At 46.8% G+C, this 15,806-nt stretch overlaps 1 protein-coding gene across 1 annotated transcript in view; it reads right to left on the bottom strand.

The window, feature by feature from the left end:
- Positions 1–15,806, bottom strand: part of PTP4A3 (protein tyrosine phosphatase 4A3) — a 43,647-nt gene that overhangs the window by 11,379 nt on the left and 16,462 nt on the right. The window lies entirely within an intron of this gene.

Consider the following 15,806-nt stretch of genomic DNA (forward strand, 5'->3'; position numbering starts at 1 on the left):
TCTCCAAGGATGGAGCACACACAGCTTCTCTGCACTGCTTATTCCTGCGCCTCACCACTTATAAGTAAAGAATTTCTTCCTAACATCTAACATGAATTACCACTCTTCTAGTTTTTAAAGCCATTTCCCCTTTCCTTATCACTGTCAGGCGGCATAACAATGACAGTGATGGGAAGAAGGAAGCCAATGGTTTTGCCCAGGATGCAAGTTCTGGAACATGCTGACCTCCCATTGTGCACAGGTACATCCAAAGGTGGGTATGAACCACATATTCAGAAATGTTCAGCATTAAATTTCATTCTGGCCATGAAGATTAAGACAGAGGGAACAGAGAAAATAAGATTTCCCCCATGGACACGCCTCCAGTCAACACTGAAGAGACACTGGTGAACGTGATAATGCTTTGAGCCCTGCTTTCTGTTGAGGGAAACCTATCATTTCCCATCAGACTCTTGTTTTGAAGCTCGTCCCTTCCCTGGGTCAGTGGCTGCTTAGCACCGCGTGGCCGGAGCCTCAAAATAGAACATAAGTACATAAGTAACCTGAGCTGGGAGAATATGCATCCCCTCTCCTCTCCTCCCATCCATTGCCTGGAAAATTCCCTCGACATTGCTTTATACTTAAAAGCCTCTGATGTAAAGAGAGAAAAAGGGGCTAGGAATGGGGCCACACACCGAGCAGCTCATCACACTTCCCAAGCATCATTTCTAGCCACTCCACTTGCTCTGCACTCTCTCTCTGCTCCCTCTCCACTTTGTTTTGCAAGTGGTACCCAAGGAATGAACAGAAACAGAAAAAGTGGAAAAAAACCGAACAAACCACCAAAAACCAAAACCAGGGAGCAGCTGAAGTGGCATGGGGAAGCTTTCCAATGGAAACGTGCCCAAGTTGACTGTGAAAATTATGGACTTTCCCAATGTTCGTGCGCTCATTATTTATTATTCACAGCACATGCCAGACCTGGCGCTGCCCTGGTGTGCAGCACAGAGCCCAGCCCGATGTGGATGGGTTTATGGAAAGGAGTTTAGAGGGAGATGGGAGCTGGAAAAGAGCACAAACCAAAGGGATTCTGGCACCATGGTCCAATCAAACCCTGTTTTTCTTGGTAAGGGATCATGAAGAAAGTGGAAGCGGGACACGAGGTGGGAATGATGGCATCCACACCACACCGTACACAGGGTTTGAAGAATGACTACTACTTCTTACATGGTTTAGTGGGCATGGTGACAATGGGTTGATGGTTGGACTAGATCATCTTAGCAGTCTTTTCCAACCTCAATGATTCTATGATTCTACGATTTTTTCAGAGCCAATTCATTTTTCCAGCCATTCTTCTTAGCTGGGAATTGGCAGCATTGTCGGCATCACTTCTATCAGTGTCAATCCCATCGTTTCACTCCTAACTTTTTTCTTCCCATAAAAAAAAAAAAACGAGATGGGATGTAGCCAGCTCTGCTGTTCCTCAAGGTGATCTTTGCCTGAGTGATGCTAAGCCCTGATCCTTTGTGGAATTCAAAGCCAGACTGCATTCAGAATGATACAGGCTGCAGTGATCGGTGCAGAGCAGCTGGTGCTTCCTGCAAAGCTTTGCTAAAATTGTGTTTGATGACATACTGCAGCCATAGGGGTGAATGGGATGTCTCGAGTGGGTTTTGCAAATCCCCCCTATGCAGCTCACCACCTACTGCCCAGATCACAGAAGCTGGGATTTTTGCTCAGAATTGACTTCAGAAAAACCAGCAACCCATCAAGTAAATGCTTTCCAAGACAAACTGGCTGGCATTTATCTTCTGCAGCAAGATTTTTCCCTTCTTCTCCGTATGCCTTAAGTTGAAAGAGATGAAATCCCTTTCAGGAATGGGAGACAGTCACAGGTGCCTGCTTAAAGAGATTCAGAAAGTGAAAATTGCCTTAGACTGTATCCTTGCAAGACACATCTGTGGCTTTTCTCCCATTGTATCTGCATGGTATTATAGAATCATAGAATCATTTAAGTTGGAAAAGACCAATTGAGATAATTTAGTCCAACCATCAACACATCACTTGTGCCCACTAAACCATCTCCCTCAATTATGCAGCATTTCTCTTGCTTGCAGATGTCCCCTCCTATCTGTGGGTAACATGGGGAAGATTTTCAGACCAGCAATAACCCAAACCACCCTTGTCTATCTCTCCATGCTTGATCCTCCATGTGGGGTTTTCCAAGCTGGCAGGGAGATTTCACCCTTCTCCAACAAGATGTGTTTGAAGGAATTATAAATCATTAAAGTTGGAAAAGACCACAAAGATCATTTAGTCCAACCATCAATTTGCAATGCAGAGCAAAAAGCAGCAAGTGCCTCATGCACAGATTAAAGCCAGCCATTGAAACAATGCTGTGGGATGCTGAGCTGCTGTGAGCACTGTGTGTCAGGAGCTGAAGTCTGTTATCCATCATCATCTGACACAAGGTTAGTGCTCCATTGGTGCCCTGAGTATTACATGTATTTTTATTGCCTTGGGTGTACTAGCTGCCAGCAATGGAGATTCAATGGGAACTGACTGTGTATGAGAAAAGCAAGTACTCATTTCCCACAAGGTCTCATTTCCAGTGGAAGCATTTCAAGTATTTTGGCAACTGCACATCCTGGCAATTCAGCCCAAAGCCCATAAATTCCTAATGGATTTTCAATCACAAATCATCCCTAGCTATACAGGCTGCAATGCTGATTACCATATTAAGTATGGCAGAACAATGCAGACAAGGGTATTTCGGCTAATATTAATAACCTGCCAAGTGAATAAATATTCTTCAGACTGCAGTGCCACAGGGAAGCAGGATGAAGCACAGAGATATAGCAGCACCTAGCTCCAGATGTCCCTCCTCACTGCTGGGGTGTTGGAACTAGACAGCCTTTAAGGGTCCCCTCCAACTCAAATGATTCTATGATTCTATATGCAATAAGCAAGTCCAGGACAAAGATCTGTAGTGATACAGTGCTGGTCTTTCTGGCCCAAACTCGTTGAGATGAAGCCCAATGAAAGAAATCTAGTGTGGGCAAATGGAGGAGCTGGATACTCTGTTCTATCCCCAGTGCCACCACAAGCCTGCCACACCAGAGCACAGGGAGGGATGGGGACTATCTCCCCACAGTGCACACAATGCTGTGACTCTAATATCTGCAGTTTGGCTGTGATATAGGAAGAGATTTTGCTGGGTTGAAAGAGGACAACAAAGGAATGAGAACAGCCCATCACTGCCATGGTGGCACTTGATGGGGCCATTCTTTCCTAGCGCCCAGCCACTGCACAGCAAGGGACAAACACTGGAGATATGCCACGTGGCCCCAAGTGCCTTCATCCTGCAGCTCAGCTTGGCTGACAGCACAACAGAATTTCATTTTGCCCCAGTTTGTGCTGAAAACCTTACCTCTGCATGCACACATGGACTTCAGCTTGTCTGGATGGGTGTCTTCCCCCCTTCCCCCACCACCCCCCAATCTCCATGCATTCTGGAGGTTTTGTGTTCTTAAGCCATTGCAATTTGCTGTTTGGGTTACATACCATGATATGCTGCTGGGTGTGAGAGTCCTGCAAGCATAGGATGACCATGACTGGATCCTGGTGCACACCAAGGTGCAGGAAAGAGCCTTGTGCTGTCTTCTGTGCTAAAAAACCTAGGGACAGGAGGCCTGGAGAGCTCAGACACAAAGAAGTGCCTTGGTTTAGGGGCAGCATAAGCCTGGAGCAAGTCCTCCAGTGAAGCCATGATCTGGAAGTCATCCTACAGCTCCAATTTACCATGGGGATAGATTTTTGTAGAAATCTAAGCATGTACGCTTTGTAACCAAGAGCCCGGTGAGGATACAGAGTGAGCATACTCTGGCATGGTGAGGTTGCAGTAAGAGAATCATCTTGGTTGGAAAAGATCTTCAAGATCATTGAGTCCAGCCATCAACCTGACCTACTGCGCCCCATCGCTGAACAATGACCCTTCGTGCCATGTCCACATGTCTTCTGAATATCTCCAGAGATGATGACTCCACCTGGGCATCCTGTTTCAGTAACTGATTACTCTCTTTTTGAATAAATCATTGCTTATACCCAATCTAAACACCTCCTGGTGCAACTTGGGGCCATCTTGGAGCAGAGGGGAGCACTAGGCTCTCTTCCTAATTATTTATTTGCAGTGTGATTGCTCCGTTTAGCATGTGTTGGCCTTATTAAAGCCATATGGGGATGGACCAGCAATGGCAGGGATGAAGCTACTTGTCCTTCTAGTACTGTGGTGAAAAATAGAGATCAGGTCTTCCTTGATGCAGTTAATAACAGGGACTGGACAGATGAGCAGATGCCAGACTGCTAGACTGGCTGGTGTTAAGCTTTACATTGCTGTTAGTGGGATGCAGCTGCTAAGTCAGGTTTTCCTAAACACAGCAACTCCCCAAGCAAAGGAAGAGGAAGCTCTGTGGAGCCAAATTGTTGCTCCACATGGGTTTTAGCAGCAGCACTTGAAACAAAGGGCCTTACTCACCCAGACGATACGTATCTTACCCGTATATAAATATAACTCCTGAGTGAGCACATCTCACGTTCAAAGTTCACCTTCAGAAAAACTTAACAAAACACCCATCTGTGCTACATTTGCTCAGCTACTCTCCTGGCTTCATCCCAAGTAGCAAGATGATGCCAGTCCATTTCCCTTACGACGGAGTCTTTCTTTTTCTGCTCCCAACTCCAGCTGCACCAAGAGCATTTCCATCCTGACACCCTGAAAACTGAATGCAAGTTTCTGAGTCACTCTCTTGTAGAAGTTTTGCACCAGTCCATCACTGCCATGTACACTCTTGATCACACTGAGGTCTACAAGGGACGCACCACCACCCCTGTGCCCCAAGACATGGAGAAGAAGTGGGGCCTGCTGGAGGAAAGCGATCGCACTGAGATTTCCTCCAGCCACATCTGTGCGGAAGGAAGCAGGAATCTGACAGGAAAGGTCCAGGAGGAGAGATACAAAAACAAGAAACACTGCAGGAGCAGTGCTGGGGGGCAGAGCTAAAGGCAGCAGTCTGTACATCCTGCTCTGGGTGCTGGGATGGAGAGAGGGGCTGAGGAGTTTCTGCATCTCCTCCACCTCCTTTACAGCACATGGCAAACAGCAGCTCACACCCAGACTCAGAGAAAAGAACTGTATGGCTCCTCATATTACAGCCCTAATCAGACTTGAAGGAGTTTGGTGGTATTTAGGAAAGGAGCAAGGATGTTGGCACGGTGTCAGGGTGGAGACTGGCAAGCATGGGAGGAGGGGAAAGAGGGAGGAATGGGGAAGATCAGATAGTTAGGCAGACAGACAGACAGATAACAAGAAAAGCACAGTCCTCCCAGCATTGTGCAAGCAGGGAATGCACCCGAGGCCTGGGTAACATGATCAACTCCTTTTTATCTTTTATTTGCAGCTCTATTCTTTGAAGAGAGGCACCTACAGCCTTGGAGATGAGACGAGATGCTCCAGACAGCCCTTTACTGTGTTTTCATGTTTCTCCCCAACCCCCGAGCAATCCCAATTTGGGGTGTGTGCTAACAATTTTTGCTTGCACCCGAAGAGATTCAGCAAGTGGGTGAAGCTCATGAAAAAAGCAAAACAGGCACCAAACATTCAGTATTTGGGGGAAAACAGCCCCCACCCCATGCCCAGCAGTGGGTTAACTTATGGGCGGTGTGGACTTTGTTTTATGATCTGGGATATCCCCTCTGCTGCCTTCCCCCACCAGCTTGTGGCTGTGGAGCCAACGTCAGAGGCTTTTCCTGGCTTGGATGTGAAGGAGAAGAAGGAAAAAAAAGAGGTGGTGTGAGGGGGAAGAGGCCAGCTCTGCAGGGAATGGTAATTGCATGCCGAAGGCTGGCTGCCTCCCAAATATGCAGAGTGTTTTTTGGGGAGTGTAAACGGTTGACTATTTGGAGATGGCGGATCCCCAAGTTCCAAAGCGAGTTAGAAATATTGGGTGCTGGGTCCCCTCACTTCCTTCAGGGATTGTTTTTGGTGACAGGAGTCAGAAAAATTCAAATGAGGGGTCATTTCCAAGCTTCCTGCCTCACCCAAAAAAATCTGTGGAAAGATAAAATCTGAAGCATCATTCCTGCCCCCGGTACATGTAGAGGCACAAGCCCACTCTGGTGCAAGTCATCTCCCTTGAGCACCTCAACCCTGGTGCCTCTCCAACCCCAAATACCCAGCGCAGCTAAACATCTGACCTCTGCTCTTCTGGTTTCTTGCAGTGTTTTGTACAAGTTTAATACTTGTGGCAGGTGTCTGAAGGGCAAGACGAGGGGAGTAATGCTTCTTATTGGGGAAGCATAAGAAACATGGGCAGCTACTGTCCCTATGGGGAAAGGGCAGGAATCAGAGAACAATCAGAGATAATAGCCTTAAGATTTTCCAGATGAAGTTCAGGTTGGATACTAGGAAAACAACTTCTCAGAAAGAGTGGTTGCAACAGGCTGCCCAGGGAGGTGGTGGTGTCACTGTCCATGGAAGTGTTCAAGAAATGTGGAGATACTATACTCAGGGACATGGTTTAATGGCCATGGTGGTGATAGGTCAACAGTTAGACTAGATGATATCACTGGTCTTTCCAACCTCAATGATTTTATGATTCACATGGCTCTGCTTGGTGGTGGGACCTGCTGTGTAAGCACCTCTCACCACTTGGTCCTACTGTTTTGGGAAGCCAGTGACAGCAGAGCAGCCCTGAACAAAAGGGCACCGGTCATCTTTTTTGCATCAGCAGCAAGTCTTGCACAACCTCATCGCCAAACAGCTGTCGGTGGCTTTGATGGACGTTTGTTGACGAAAACGGGAACTCAACCTACTCAACAGGTGGATTTCGATCTGTGGGCAGTGTTCAAAGTACACACTGTCCTGTGATATGTTGAGGATGGCAATATGGAAAACATGGGAAAACACGCTCTGCCGGAGTGTTTCGTGATAAGTTCTACAGAGAGATATTTTCCGGTGGCACCAAGCCAGACTGCTCAGAGAAGTCAGACACTAAAGAAAAGCAGCCCCTATTGGCACCGAGTTGAGAGAGTTCATAGTTCCTACCCCATCTTTAAGTTACTTCCATCATCCAGAGCATGTGCTCTTGGTGGTTGTCCTTCCAAATGTTTGTAATCAGGGTTGGATCTATGTGTTTCTCCCCATGAACACAGAACCGTGTGTGCTGGAAGGGACTGTTAAAGGTCATCTTGTCCAACTCCCCTGCAATGAACAGGGACATCCACAGCTCCACCACATTGTTCAGACTCCTGTACAACCTGACCATGAATGTCTTGAAAGACGGGACATCCACCACCTCTCTGGGCAACCTGTTCCAGTGCCTCACCACCCTTATTGTACAATTATTTATTATCTACAATTCAAATCTTCCTTTAGTTTCAGCCCATTTCCCCTTGTTTTATCACAACAGACCCTCCTGAAGAATCTGTCCCCTTCTTTCTTATAGCACCCATTTAGATGCTGAAAGGCTGCCAGGCAGGCTGACATGCACTTCTGGTTGCTGGCAATGCAACAAGTCCTCTCCCTCTTGCTAGGCACCAAAGCAATCTTCAAAACAACCACCAGCCCATGAGGATGGTGCTGTGTGGAAAACTCTGGGATAGCTCCTCCTCATCCTCACCACACTTGACTGTTGTCACCACTCAGCAGAAACTGCTCCTCTTGGCAGCCTTTCCACTGATGATGTGTGGTTTATGCTTTGGGACCCTAAGCCCACATCATGTAGAGAACAAATAACAGAGTTTTCCTCTGAAAAGCTCATCCAGAAGCCTTAGCTCTAGCAAAAAGCCACAGCAAGAGCTTCTCGGTTATCCTGGGACATTGCTCTGCAAACACAGCATGAAGACAAAGCTCTGGGGATAAAAGTGGGCTTGTGAGTGCCTCTGACCTGCCGCTTTCTGATGAGCAGGGACAAAACCCAGCAGGGCTTTGTTCTGACCCGCAGCTACTCTTGCGCAAAAGCCCGGCATTGAGAGATGCTGTGCCGGCCTCCTCTACCCATCAGAGCTTGCAGAGCAAATAAAGGTGGTTTTCTTTCAAATAAAAGATCAGAGGGAACAAAATGATGAAAGTCACAGCTGTCCTTGATGTCCTATCCACCAGGGAGATGATGAACGAAACTGGAAGGAGGTAGCAGGATCAAGGATTGCTTTGGAAGAAATAGCCTGAGCAAGAAAGGAGATGGTGCTCCAGAAGGAAGATGTTTTGCTGAACTACGTGTAATCATTACCAAACACATGGAGACGTAAGCACTCATGGACAGGGCACCCAACCTCTCAGATCATCAACCAGCCATGTGCATTGGGACTGCATGGTATTGAAAGCCTCCAAGACCAGTGCCCAGCTTGAGCAGTGCCCTCATCATTGAATCACAGAATGCCTTGGGTTGGACGGGACCACAAACATCATCCAGATCTAACCCTCCTGCTGTGGGCAGAGTTGCCAACTGCTAGATCAAGCACTAGATCAGGCTGCCCAAGGCCCCATCCAGCCTGGCCTTCATAAAAGCCAGTGAATTATTCATATGAATAAAAAAAGCCTGCTCTGAATAGGAGACACCAGAAACTCTACAGGATGCTGCTGCCCACCAACTTCCCATTCAGGCAAAGAAAGCAAGGAGGATGTTGTGTAGCACTGCACAGCTGGCCACAATGGACTGTGTCCAGGTGATTTTGGAGAGCACTAAAGAAGTATGACGTCTTCGAGGGAATGGCAGGAAGAGGAGGAAAGAAGAGATTAAAGGTTTACAGCTGAGAAACTCTTTGCCTACAGCAACAAAGCGGATGCTACAGGGCATCATGTGAACACCGCAAAAAGTGGGGATGTCACACTGTCACAGTTTCACTTGGGATGGAATTTTCTTCAGATTGTCTGGGATGACGCTATGTTTTGATTCTAGGGGAAAAACAATGCTGATAACACACTGATGTTTATGGTTGCTGCTAAGCAGCGTTGCACTGAGCCAAAGCCTTTACAATGATGGGCCCAAGGAGCTGGGAGGTAACAGAATTAGGATAGCTGACTGAGGGCCAAAGGGGTATTCCATACCATATGACGTCATGTGGAAGGAGTTTTGAAGGGGGTGGGATTCATCACCCTGTCTTCTGCTGCTGGGGTTGCTAGATGAGCATTGGATGGGGGGTGGTGAGCAATTGCTTGTGCATCACTTGTTACATACATTCATATATATATGCAATTGTTACTACTATCCTTTTCCTTTTCTCTATCTTAGTAATTAATTTTATCTCAACCCATGAGTTTTACTTCTCTTTTCTCCGATTCTTTCCCCCATCTCACTGGGAAGAGGGGAAGGGAGAAAACAACTGCGTTGTTGAGTTAAACCACAACACACATCCCATAGGAATGGTGCACCAAGGGAAAGCAAACCAGCAGCAGGACAATGCACCTTTCCAGACTTTTAGGATTACACGGAGGTGGTCATCACACAGTGATTTTAAGGCTGCAGGAGCCCATGGATGGCAGTATGTGGTTTATAAGAGAGCACCTGATTTCTACAGAATTGCCCAAGAATCATGAGCATGCTTTGGCTTTCTTTCATTAGGATATTTGCATAAAACCAGTGCTGTTTACAGGGAAATGCAAATTCCCTAAAGAAAGGGAAGTGTTTGGACGTGCTGGCTGCTCAGACGTGCCGGGCAGGGAAGCAAACACTTCTATCACCTGAAAATTAAATCAAGGCTGAGATGCAAAGCTTCCCCACCCTGCTCAGCAGGAAAACTTCCTCAGCTCCTACAGCCAGATCTGTCAGGGATGGGCCAGGCAGGACTCTGCATTTCACGTGTGCTCTGCATCCTTCCCAGCCCCGCGGGGGAAGTTTTGATGGACTGGAGACACGCAAGCTGCTCTGCTCCCCATCGTTTCAGTGACATCTTGACACCTTGGCGTGGGTGGCATTTCCTGGCCACCCTTGCTGTGCTGGAGCAGGCTCTAACCAGGCTGAAAATGAATGAGCTTCCCCAGCTTGCATCAATTAAGCTGTGAGTGTAAATTCATCAGTCGTGATGATGAAAATAGCAAATATTTATTTTCAGGTTCACCTCAGTGCATTTTGGCACACACCCTGTTGTAGGCTGGGCTGGGCATCCCCATCACCCCTTTCTCCTTAGGAAAGCAGAAGTCATTGGGAGTGGTTTCTCTGCTTTGGGGTTAGAGGGACACGACATGGTTTCGGGCTGGTGGACACACAGCTGTTCCCAATTCTCCCTCCTGCACCTGCATTTCTCTCCACCTCTGTTTCCTTCTGCTTCCTAAAGAGCCCAGCTATTGCAAACAGAAAATATAACGCTGGGAGAATTGCTGGGGACCATGCAGAAATACCCAGCGCTTAATGCTGTTCAGTTCCTCCCTTACAAACTCAGTGCAATTTAATGAGGGCATGCCTATTAATATACCTGGCTCTGTACTGAAATCCATACAATTTTAACTATCTCAGCAAAAAAAAGCCCTCCTAAAGGAGTTGTGCATAGAATACTTAGAGCAGCCAGCAGAAAGGACGTTTTACTACTTGGCAAACGTATCCTGCAGATTTGGCACATGAGAACTAAGAATAAAACCAGCCCAGGGATGGGTTGTACCTGCAGTCCAGCCTGGGCAGGGGGAGATGAGGGCTACCAAAGATGTCCTCTTAGTTACAGCAATGGGGTTCATCTGCTTCAGCAAAAAGTCAGCTGAAATCCTAGCTTTGTTCAGCCCCATCAGCAAGAGAACACTGAAAAGCTGACAGCAAAACTGTGGGTTTCCTCCATCCCTGCAGAACCCAGAACTTCTTATGAGCTCTTGTTGGTTGCTCCCTCCTGGGCAACTGCACTCAGAAGCTTGATCCTACCTTGGGGGCAGAAAATGAAAAAGCATTATTTTCAGTTGAAGCCAATCCCAGCCCATCTGCAATCACCCTGGCACAGCACAGTGGGCAGCATGAGGTAGGGACAAGCAGCCAAGGGATGCTAAATGAGCGCTAATTGAAGACACCAGCATGACATGAAACTCAGCTGCTTGCTCCCCAGCAACATTATCAGCTGCTTGAAAAGAACTCTCCCCGTTCCATTTCCAAATCTACTGCAAATGGCACTCTCAGTAAGATGGAACACATCCTCTCTACAGACATTAGTAAGGCCTGAGCAGGATAGAAACTAGATTACTAGAAATTCAGTAAAATGAGTTTCCCCAAGCATTACCCATGGGCTGCATTTGCTCTGCCCAGCAATGACACGAACAAGATTTTGGGAACTTTGGATATCCAGCTCTTGTCAATGCAGGCTGTGTTCTGCACCTGGGCTCAATCCAAAGCAAGTCAAGGTTTTTGCATATTGATTTTCCTAAAGTCCCCAAAAGCTATTTCAAATGACCATCCTGCTGCAAAGCATACCCCTCAGCACTGGAAACACAGAGAAGGGACAGACACTAGGGCCACCAGCAGTAGCATGGTGACACCATCTCCTCACCTACAGCACACCCTGGCAATCCTCCCAGCTCACAGCCATAGCCCCAAGGATGAAGGCAATTCCCAGCAGATGGTTAGGAGAGGTGCAGCCCTTTGATGCCTAGGAACCAATAAAACCCATCCTTTACCTGCCCACTTGACTAAAACAAACAGAACTCAAAAAAAATTCTCTGGTAGCACTTCCAGCATCTCATGGGAAGAACTGCTGCCAAGTTGTGTGCACAATGCCCCTCTTTGAAAGCTAAGATGGTCAAAGAAGAACAGAAGGAGACCATCACCAAGTTTGTCCCTGTACCAATTCCAATTCCATCCCACCAATCTCATTCATGGAGAATAAGTGAGATTGGAAAAGACCACTAAGATCATCCAGTTCCAACTGTCAACCCATCCCATCATGCCCACCAAACCATGTCCTTCAGTGCCACATCTACTCTTTTCTTGGAAACCTCCCTGGGTGGTGACTGCACCACCTCCCTGACACTCTGTTCCAATGCCTCACCACTGCTGGGAAGAAATTTTTCCAAGTAACCAACCTACTGAAGACAGCATTTTCTATGTGTTTTATTGTTTCCATATGTTTTAGCAAGGACTAAGGATGCTCAAGAGGAGCTCAGGAACCCATAGCAAGCTAACTGCATGTAGGATTAACCCGGTCTTTAAAACACCAGATTTTAAAGCATAACTTGTCTCCAAATCACGCCTTTTTGAATGAGTTCACTTTCATGCAGCCACCCCATATGTTCGCCTCGAAAAATGTTTTTCTCTGGCTTGCCTCCAGTTAATTGGATAATTGGGAGTTTATAAGTTCATAACTTCAGCTGAAGTCAGAAAGTTTCATCTTTCATTCTACCAAAGCTGATTCACGGCCAGCCTGGCCCAAAACACAGGCTTGCTTCAAGTTTGCTATTATTTCAGAGTTCATTCACAGTTTAAAACCATGCTCTGGTCGCACCCGGTATCTCCCATGCTTTCATCCAAACTCAGCGCTGGCACACAGGAGCTCAGAAACGCCTGCGTGTTCCCAACTCGACCTTTATTGAGAGAAACGCCTCCAGATTCATTGCTTTGCTACACATACAGAGAGATTTCAAGCCAGGATTTCAAGGTCGGGGCTGCCTCACGCCTGAACCATCCGCACTGATGTTGAATGCAGGCAGGGAGCAGAGACAGGGCAGCAGACTGAGGCATGACATCTTGGACTGATTGTATGGACTTTGAAACAGACATCTGAGCTTTTCCAGTTGCCCCCTCTGCTACAAGAACTTGAGCTTCCTAATTTCACTGAACCCAGCTGTCTTGCTGGTCTGCAAAGCAAACAAGAAGAGAAGTGAGCTTTTTGGCTCCCTTGGAAACTTTGCAATCCAAGAAAATCAGATGAAACATTTGAATATGCTTAAGTTTGTCCATCAACAGTCTCGACTTCTTGGGGACTTGACCCTGCGTTTGAACCGACCAGTGCTACCCTGACGACAGTATTTTTGGGTCCTGTGTGAAATAATCCCACAACAGCCCCACTGCCAAGTCTTGCAAAAATTCCCAGGCCACAGGGCTGCTGCTGGCAGCAGGGAGCCATCATGGAGGTGCACCCCATACAGGTTTACATGGGTTGCCAAAACGTCTTGTGTCTCCAAGGGTCCAGAAGCAGGGAAAGGCATGCAGCATGTTAAATAAATCCTAATAAAAGTATGGAAATACATATAGGTGAGTGCCTGATGTTTCACAATTCATGTCACAGTATGGTTGAGGTTGGCAGGGACCTCTGGGTCATTCTGGTCCAATTCTTGCTCTAGCAGAGACACATACACAGAGCGCCCAGGACAATATCCAGGCGGCTTTTGGAGATCTTCAAAGAGGAGAGCCAACAGCCTCTCTGGGTACAGTAACCTCTCTGGGCAACCTGTGCCAGTGCTCTGTTACCTGCACAGCACAGGAGAGCTTCCTGATGTTCAGGGGAAATCTCCTGGGCTCCAGTTTGTGCCTCTTGGCCTAGCACTGGGCACCAATGAAAAAAGCCATCCTCTGTCTTCTTCGTATCTCTCCCTCTTTGGGCATTGTTAAGATCCCCCTGAGCCTCTTCTCCAGGCTGAACAGTCCCAGCTCTCTTTCTTGGAAGCTGATGTGTTCCAGTTCCACCATTTTCATGGCCACTTGTTGGACTCGCTCCAGTAGGTCCATGATGGATGGACAAGATTGCTGGTCCCAGCTACTCGGAAATATCTCAACAGTGCTCCTCTTGGGAAATTAGCATCTAAACTACACGTCTAGCATTAAAGGATATAATTTCCTGCCTTGCTGCCCTGCCCACAGTCATTTGAGGACGCAGACCACATGCAGGGCATCCCAGCCCATCCTGGAGACACAGACCTTCCCGCCCAGCTTCTGCCTTCCAGCTCCAAGCACTCGGATGGCAGCACCAAACTCCTCCTTTGGGCGAAGGAAAAAGCACCCCACAGCATGGTGGTCTCCCCAGATCCCAAAAGCAAAGCCCATCTGAAATGCACAGGAGCCTTACTTGTAGCAAGGGATGAGGCTGAGCCCACAAGGTGGAAAGTTCAAGTGGCCTCTGTTTATTTGGCTTTGCAGAGAGCAGTCACCCAGCCTGAACATAGGCCAAACACCTTCCCATCGCAGGAAGTCTTTAAATAACCACCAGTGGTCAGGGCTTTGGTTTTACAGCTCTGCTGGATCAAAAAAAAAAAGTCCTTCATTCTATGTCTGCTTTAGCTATTTCCTTGGGTATAAATAAATGGTGGCTGCTCGCGTTCCTACCTCCTAGGTTTTCATCTTCATAACCATTATGATCATGTGCTTCATGGAAGCTTGCTAGAGGCAAAAAAAATCTCAGCGTAGGCATATGAACATTTACAGGCTTCTCCTCCCTTGTATAAGATGAGATTTACGTGCTTCAGTTTGCTTTCGTGTGAATTAATGGTTGATTTTATTCCTTGGGCTCTCCTTGCCTGTTCTGTCCAGTCATTAAAGTCCATACTTAATACCTCACCATACTTACATGCATCTGAAACTTTTATGCATCAAAGTAAGGTGCTTTCCACCTTCCTGTCAATACAAATGGTTAAGACAACAAAGAATAAAATCCTCCCTTGGTCATGGGCATCCTCTTCCTCCTCCTCACTTGGATCTACCCTGTTCTTGGTAGAAAAGCTCCTTGGATGCAGACAGCAAGGGTTTTACCCAGCAGGACTAACAGGAAAATAACATCCATCACCCCAAAAAGGCTTTCTGATGAATCTACCTTGGGGATTTGGAGCTAGAAAGCCTGCCAAGACCTCAACTGAATGGGTCACCCAGCGGATCCAGCTCTACAAATGGAAAATACCCAAGTGCATTATTCTGGGAAGCTGTGATGGTTTGGGATTTGAGCAGTGCAGGCGTGCCAAGACTCTAGAGGATGGAAATGAGTTTTTTTTACCTATAGCTGTCATTAACAGATTGCCCTAAAATGATGGCTGGCAAGAAGATGCTCTGTAAACAAGCAGAAGGGTTTTTCACAGTCAGAAAACAAGACCTTGCCCTGACCTCCTCTTGGGCAGATTCACTGGGGTGCAACAAAACAGTATTTTATTTTAAACTATGCTTGTAAAAAGTAAAAAAAAAAAAAGCTGCTTCCTTGACACTCCAGTCAGGTAAGGACACAGCAAGCTATTCTGCCTTATAAATAAGCCTGCTCTTGTATATATGTGTTTTAAAATAAGCTTATGAAACATAAACACATACACTTAAAAAAAATAAAAATCAGCCTCATTGAAACCATTTAACTGGGGCTGAGCCAGGCTTTCTTCTCTGTTTCATGGATCTGCACATGCTAACTCAGACCTAGGAAACCACTCACAAGCAAAAATAACACTCCCCAAAAACACCCAGTTCCATTTGCAATTGTTCACCCCTTGAAAGAAAAGTGCAGAATGGAGCAAAATCATGCATTTTTACTAAGGACTATTATTTCTACCTCAATTTGAAACGTGGTTATAAGGAGAGGAAAGGCTCCCTCCAATCCGCATAAGCACTTTCCACGCTGCCTATCCTCTTTGTGCCACTGAGACGTGTGATTTTTTTTATTCTTCCCTGTTCCTATGCCTCATCTGTCAGTGGAAACAATCACCAGGAAATCTGAGCTGTAAAAATAAAACTCAGATTTGGCTTTGGAGGAGCAGGTGCAAGGGGAGAAATTATTTTTAACTCTTATCCTGCAAGCAGGGAATGCTAGGACCTCTCTGAGCAAGCCTTGTCTGTGTTCTGGAGATTTATTTGGAGGTGGTGGAGGGGTCTGACTGGTGGTTAATCCTGGTCCGG

Source organism: Tympanuchus pallidicinctus, unplaced genomic scaffold (genome assembly GCF_026119805.1).
Source record: "Tympanuchus pallidicinctus isolate F22 unplaced genomic scaffold, pur_lepc_1.0 scaffold5, whole genome shotgun sequence".
NCBI lineage: Eukaryota > Metazoa > Chordata > Aves > Galliformes > Phasianidae > Tympanuchus > Tympanuchus pallidicinctus.